This window comes from Crocodylus porosus, unplaced genomic scaffold (assembly GCF_001723895.1).
Source record: "Crocodylus porosus isolate Cpor-Errol unplaced genomic scaffold, CroPor_comp1, whole genome shotgun sequence".
Taxonomy (NCBI): domain Eukaryota; kingdom Metazoa; phylum Chordata; order Crocodylia; family Crocodylidae; genus Crocodylus; species Crocodylus porosus.
This window is the reverse complement of record NW_017728931.1, coordinates 88,517,623-88,524,854: the sequence shown is the minus strand read 5'-3', so window position 1 is coordinate 88,524,854 and position 7,232 is coordinate 88,517,623.

Sequence of the window (7,232 nt, the reverse complement as noted above, 5' to 3'; positions counted from 1 at the left end):
TCACTCTCCAACCACAGCCTACCTCACTCCTAAACTACAGCCCCCCACCTCCTCCAAGTGCCCCTCATTCCTAACCCACAACTCCCCAGTCCTGATGGTGCTCCTCACTCCCTACCCCCAGCCCCTCAGCCCGGCCAGTGCCCCTAACCCCTGACCCCAGCTCGCCCTGCCCTACTGGTGCCCCTTACTCCTATCCTGCAGCCCTCCACCTCCCCCAGGTGCCCCTTACTCTCAACCCACTGTGCCAACACCCCTGCTGGTGCCCCTCACTCACAGCCCACAGCCCCATGCCCCTCCCAGCCCTTCCAGAAGGGGCCTCTAGCTGCCAGGGCTATGGGGCTTGGGACCCAAGTACTCAGTTACTGGCTCCCTTCAGCAGTGCCCAAGCCCTGGCTGCTGCCATTGCAGGGGAGAGAGGTGTGGGACACAGATGTGGGCTGGCTGCTGCAGGTTTGGGGCTCCCCATCCTGCTGCCCTGCCCTCAGGGGCCTCCATGGCCCAGCAGGTGAGACTTAGTGTGGGAGGGAAGAGCGGAATGGTGGGGCTCCGTGCCATCACTGGGAGCCATAAGCTGCCATGGCAAGGCACTCCCTGCCCACCTGGCAGCAGGGGCAGGGATGCAATTCTGTGCTGCCACCCCTGCTGCTGTAGGGGGCACCTCACCATGGCAGTGTGGGGCTCCCAGCATTGGCACTGAGCCTCCCTGCCCTGTTCTGCCCTGTTGAGCCAGGTTCCACCCACTAAGCTGTGGAAACCCTGGGAGGAGGGCAGCCAGGTGGGGATCCCTGAGCCCACTGTGGGCAGCCTACATCTGCCCCCACTTCATGCACAAACCTGGGGGCATGTCCCACCTATGCCCACCCTGGGAGTGCATGCAGTCATGGGGACCTGGCTCCCTGCTTCCCCTGGGATGAGCTGCCCGCAGTGCTGTTCCACTCCATGCCTGGGCCTGTGGCCATGCATTCCTGCTGTGGCCCCAGACCCCATGCATCACCCTGGCTGGGCAGTGCTCCCAGGCTCAGCCCCAGCCGAGTCTCAGGCCCAACCCTGCCTAACTCCCTCCCTCCTTCACTATGGGGGGCCTCAATCTGTGCATGCTGGTTGGGGCTGGTGCTAGGGCAGTGCTGTCAGCGGGTGTGGGGTGGGTATGGGTGGGAGCGCAGCGTGGGCTGCCCTGGGTGACAGTGTGAAGGCTCTGCTTCATGTGGATCACCACAGAGACAGCTGTGGGCTGGATGGCGGTGGGGAGGTGGATCACACCTGCACCACACTGCCCAGGTGAGCTGTGCTGCACATGGCCCCTTCCCCTCTGTCCCTCCCTCCCGCCACCACCCCTGGCCAGCTCCCAGGTCCTAGCATGTGGGCAGTCCCTGCCCCACAGCATGCCTCCCCCCCACACAAGAGACTTTATTTTTAGCTATTATGCAAAAGAAAACATAAATACACTACTCAAAAAACATAAACCAGGACAAAAATATCTTTTAAATGAAATGTGCTATAGTAGATGTTTGATTTTTAGAATACAATTTGTGTTTTTATCTGTAATTTGTTAAAACGATGTCTTCTGAAAGATTTTGTATATGAAGCCCTTGACAGCTCGCCAAAACTCATTAAGTGACCTTCCAGCCAAAACAGTTGTCCAGCCCTGGAGCAGATGACCTGTGGAGGTCCCTTTCAGCTTTTCTTCTCTGTGAATCCTCTTTCTTTGGTTCATACATTTGTTTTCATAGGCAGATCCAGGATTTTGAAAAGGTCTTTGAAAAGGGCTGCCAGTGTGGCTCCTCCTGCTCACAGCTTCTGCCCCCAACTGGGGCAGGCAAACCATGCTGCAGGAGCAACAGCAAGAGACTTTTTGAAGTTCCTGAATCAGGTAAGGATCTCCCACTTCCTCTTCTTAGCACCCCCTTCCTTCCCTCTGTGCTCAGTGGCCCCTCCCCTCGCCTCTCCTGCCCTCTTCTCCCCTCCCATTCCCCCATTACCCTCTCTAGTTACACAGGAAGGGGAGACCTACCAACTGCTATTGCTCTTGCCCTGCTTCAGCCAGGAAAGCAAGGAGTGGCTATACAGGGAGTTGGGCTTGGCCAAAGACAGCAATGATGGATAGGTTCCCCCTCCCTGTGCATGATCCTGGGAAACTCACCTGCCACCCGTGCTGCTGCAGTCCCCAGATGAGTCTGGCTTCATACACAGACACTCCCTGAGGCTCTCTCCACTCCTAGGTCAACCAGGAACATTGTGCTCTCCATCCTGTGTCCAGAGGTATAAGTAAAGCAGGGGCGGGGGTATATATATAACTCCCCCTCCGCTTTACTTGCATATAAACATATAAACACTTACATGTTTATATATACCTTTTAGGCAATAATCCCTGGACAAGTCCTCAGGATTTCTCCCACTTTTTAAAAATTACCCAGCACCTATTTCATGTTCAGCAGTCCTCTACCTTTTAGACTTAATATCCTTTTTTGTTAAAGCTCACTCATTCTTTTTGTCATTTAGTTGCCCTCTCCAATCTCAAAGGTAAGTCAGAGTTCAGTAACATATTCACATCTACTAGGGTGTCATACTTATTACAAGAACGTTGCTGCATCTATCATGATTGCCTATGCTTTAAGACCAGATATTTTTATTTCTAAAACAATGACAACCCATTCTTCCCTGTCAAAAGCTTTATCTGGATCTAGGAAAATTTAATTTTAATTTCTGGTTTTGTTTCATTAGTAAGTATTCATGAAGATTAGTTTTCACATGAGGTAATTGCCTGCTGGCATTATATGCCGTTTAAAAAAAAGATTCCCACCTTGCATCACTTCATCAACTGTGTTATTATATCATTAAACAGAAAAACTGGGCAAGAAAATATTTAAAAATAAATGTTACAATACATTGGAAGAGCTGGCAAGAGGGTGTGGTAGAAGAAACTGTGATTGGTTGGCCTACAGAAAATATGAAAAGTGAAATGAGGAAAGATTTAGAGTGCTTACTTAAGTTACATTTTCACATGATTGGGTCCCTGAAAGTGCTCTACAGCCATGACATAACACATGTGCATGGCTTCAGAGAGCCTTTAAAATGGTCAATCATGTGAAAAATTAACCCGGGTCAAGTAAGGTAATAAATGAATGTACTCTAAAAAAGAGTGCCTTTGGGAACTTGTGTTCCTCCAGGGTTAATTTTTCCTGCTTTGCGGGCCTGTCAGTAGAAGGGGGGAGGGGGGGAGGAGGGGGAGGGAGCAGCCAGCATGGAGCTGCCAGCTGCTTTGCCTGGACTGACCTAGCGGGGACAAGGTGAAACTATGGAGTGGAGCCCACTCACCTCATGCCCCCCCACCATCCTCCTCCCCACTGTCATGGCTGGGAAGCCAGGCCTGCTGTGGTGAGAGTGGGGTTCCTTCTCCTACCCCCCATGCCAGGCCTCTTGAGTGGCAGCACAGAGCTACCAGCTGTTTTGCCTGGCCAAAGCTGGCGGGGGGGGTGTGTGTGGAATAGAGCCCCCTTGCCTCACACCCCTTCCCCTCCTTAGCTACCCCTCTGGACCCAACAGGCAAACATTTACATAAAGCACTGTGTACAGGGCACTGCAGGTGCCTGCCACTTTAAGGGCCTGGAGCTGGTAGCTGCCAGGTGCCTGATGAGGGCAGCCATTTTGAACCTGGGGCTGCCCATATAAACAGGGCAGTTTTGCTGCCTGGAGGCCAGGCAACAATGTTGCCTGGCTTGCAGGTGTCATCTGGAGGAGCTGTAGGGGATAGTCAGGAGGCTCTTGGCCTTGGGTATGACTTAAAACTGCACCTTGCTGGTCGTGGGTGGCCTGGTAGGTCTCTCTGTGGTGTGGGAGCACCTAGGAAATGTCAGGCCAGTTACCACCCTGGTGAAAGGTAGGTTGGGGTGCTTTAACCCCTAGCCCTCACAACTGGGTGGGTTACCCCTTGTTGGAGGGTCTGAAGGGTGGACCCCCAGAGAGAGTGTGAGGCCCTAGACTTATGCCTGTCTGAACCTCCCCTGGCTGGCCCATGCTGGGGCCAGGACTGGAAGAGTTGAAGGGCCAGGGGCCCACTGCTAAGGGCCTGGGGTTCTGACTGGCCTGGAGGTGGGCCAGGGCTAGTAGCCAAAGGTCCTGGGGGGACCACACCCAAAGGGGAAGCAGTTCAGGGAGCTATGTTGCCCAGGATGAAGGTGGATTAGGCTTCTGGAATGGAGGGGTCATAAAGAGGTTCAACACTAGGATTATGGGGCCCAGTGTGGGACCAGTGATTGTGAGAACTTCTGGATGCCATCAGTGAGGCTTGGGCTGTGGTGTAGGCCTCAGATAGCGCCCCCTGGCATTGGGGCAAGAAATGGGTGACCTCCTGCTTATTAAGATCAGTTAAACTATTAACAACAAGGTGTGGCAGGAGAGAAGGTGGGTGGTTAGCCCAGAAACAGGTGGGTGTGCCCTGGGAAGTCGACTCTGAGAGGCCTGCCTGTTACACACTAAATTAAAGCCAGGCCCTGTATGTCTGTAACCATCCTTAAAGGCTGGTTTTAACTTATCCTGAAAGCCCCTAGCTCAGGGGCCAGCAATTATTTTGGGCAGAGGGCTGCTTACTGAGTTTTGGCAAGATATTGAGGGCCGCATGACAGGCAGCCCAGGGGAGATTAATATTAATTTTCAAAAATTTTTAGGGGTACCATGGGCTGGATAGAATGGCTTGGTGAGCCACATTTTGCCCACCTCTACCCTAACTGGTGGGACCAACAGCTGTAAGCCTGCTGCCTGGAAACCTCCTTAGATCTCTTTTACTCGTATGTCTGGGCCTTTTTCCTTACTCACTACCTTCCAAAAAAAAGCATTAAAATTTCTGCTGTATAAGGTTTCTTAAGCCTGAATTGTATTACAGAACTGCAAGACAGAATAAAATAATTCATCAAGGTCAAGGAGCACGATTTCCTGCTAAACTGAAGGCTGAAAGGGTAAATAAAATGGATATTTTCACTGAAAGAGAATGTACATTGAAGCATGCTGAATGTTACCAATTCAATAATAATAACAAACATCACAAGTTTCCTGCCTTAGATTGTTCCATTTCACAGGAATTGATAGATAAGTAAAGTAGAACTTATAAATGTCATTTTTAAAGATCTTGGTAGGCTCTGGGGTGAGGTATGAAACCAAAAGCAGGAAACCAACTCTTTTAAAAGCAGTGGTGTTGAATGGCTGCACTCTGCCTAACAACTTAGTTAGGAGACTGTGGCAGCAAAGATCTTTGGCAATGTTAGGTGTTTGACTCAGAAAACTTTTAAATGGTCTGTTCACAGATGGGACCTAGCTAGGGCTGTGAGTTTTATTTTCTTTGCTAGTTCAGAATTGTTTACTGCAAAGTTTGAGACTGTAGTCATGGAAAGGGGAAGGCAGATGTGTTTCTGTGAATTAATATATGCGAAGGTGTGTTCTGCACTCTCAGTTCTCCAGAAATTTATATAAATAGAGTATGAGGTGTCAGAACTGAATGTTCAGCCAGCATTGAGACAAGTTAAAAAGTAAAAGCCAGTATGAGGTGTTAGCTGGTGACCACAGTGAGTAGGGATGTAAGGAGAACAATGCTCCAGTGGGTAGAGTTCTGGATAATTGAATAGAATGGAAAGAATAAGGAAGTAAGAGATCTGTCACCCTCAAAGAAGGATCACCTCCCCATGCCTTAAGGTAGGTCTATCTTCCCCTGGAGAGGGAGTGGGGTCACTGCATAGATCTTACTCTGTTTCACCTCACTTTTGTAACCTGGCCGGTACTTGGAGACATGCCCCTATCTCCAAATGAAGGGATTTTAGTGGGTGCAGGTGTGCTGTGGGAGGTGTAGCTGCTTATGGTAAGCAGATCCCATCCACATGGGGGTATGTCTCTGAGATTTGTGTCATACCGGTTTATGAAACATCTGTCCTGGACCATTTCCTGGTTTAAATTAAATTGGAGTTTCCCAGCATTCTTTCTATCCCTGGGCTGTGTGCTGTGCTGTCTGCTCCAGCAGAGAAAAGTTGGGGTGGGGGGGAGAGGCAGGAACTGCCCCCCACCCCAAGCAAACTCTGGCTGGGGTCTGGGGCTAGGGAGGAGGGTTAAACCTCCCTTCCCCAAAGTACAGAGCTGCCCTGCCCTGCTAAACCTACTGAAAGTTACTGCTGGCTGTGACTGTGGTCTACAAATACTAGAGGCACCTGGAAGCAGAAAGAGGAAGTGATGAGCAACCCTGTAGGGTGCATCCACACATGCAAGCATGTGCACTTGCAGCAGCTCAAATAGAAGCGGTACAAATTTGAGCTGGGGCTTTTTGCCTCAGCGCATGTGCTTGGATATGCACTTTGTCAGGGAGCAACTTATGCTGCTTGGGGCAAAATAACTCTGCCTGGCTCCTCATGGATCTTCAGCAAGGGGGAGCTACAGCCCAGGAACAGTACCTGTCCTAGCTCCAGCAGTATAAAAAGCCACTCTGGCAAGTAGCTCAGGGCTACTGGCTCTCGGAAGCTTCTGGGGCCCAGCCAATTGGTACCTGGGGACACTACCTTTTGTGCCAGCTAGGCTGCTGAAGCAGCCCTGAGAGTTCCCTGCACCCTCTACCCACTGCAGGGATCTGGCAGTGGGGGCTGCTGCCTGGCTGTGACCTGCTGTGCACCTGCCGTGAACCTGCCAAACTCAGATGGGGACTGCACAGCCAGTAGAGGCATCTACTCCTCTGGGCCAGCTGCCAGTGCACTGCGGTTGCAGGGTTGGCCTTTGTGCAGCACTATTGCCATTTGTGCCCCCTGCCCAGCCATCTGGGCAGCTATTGCCTGGAAGATGTTCCCAGTGTGGTGGCCTGTTTTGAACTGTTAAAGCATGTCCTCCTGGTCTCATTTGGCCAGGAGGTCAGCCACAGCCAGATGGGTCCAAGGTGCCAGATCTGAGGAGGCAGGGTCTTGTCACTGGCCTCCTTAGCAGGAATTCTGGTGTACCCTATTGGAAAACTGAAAAATCCCTAATTTAAAAAAAAAAAATAAAAAATCCCCAAATCCATGTTCCTCCACAAGTAAAACAAAAGACCACTATAAAGAGAAAGAGGGAGTGAGACAGAGATAATGATCAGTTGGACAATGTTTAATTGATATATCTACAGTGTTAAAGCAAATCTTTTATCATAATAGGGTTGGCAGGGGGTGGGGGGGCCCAGCCCTGGGAGGGGTTGGAGGGCTGGCAGGCGATGGGGCCAGTCCTGGCAGGGGTTG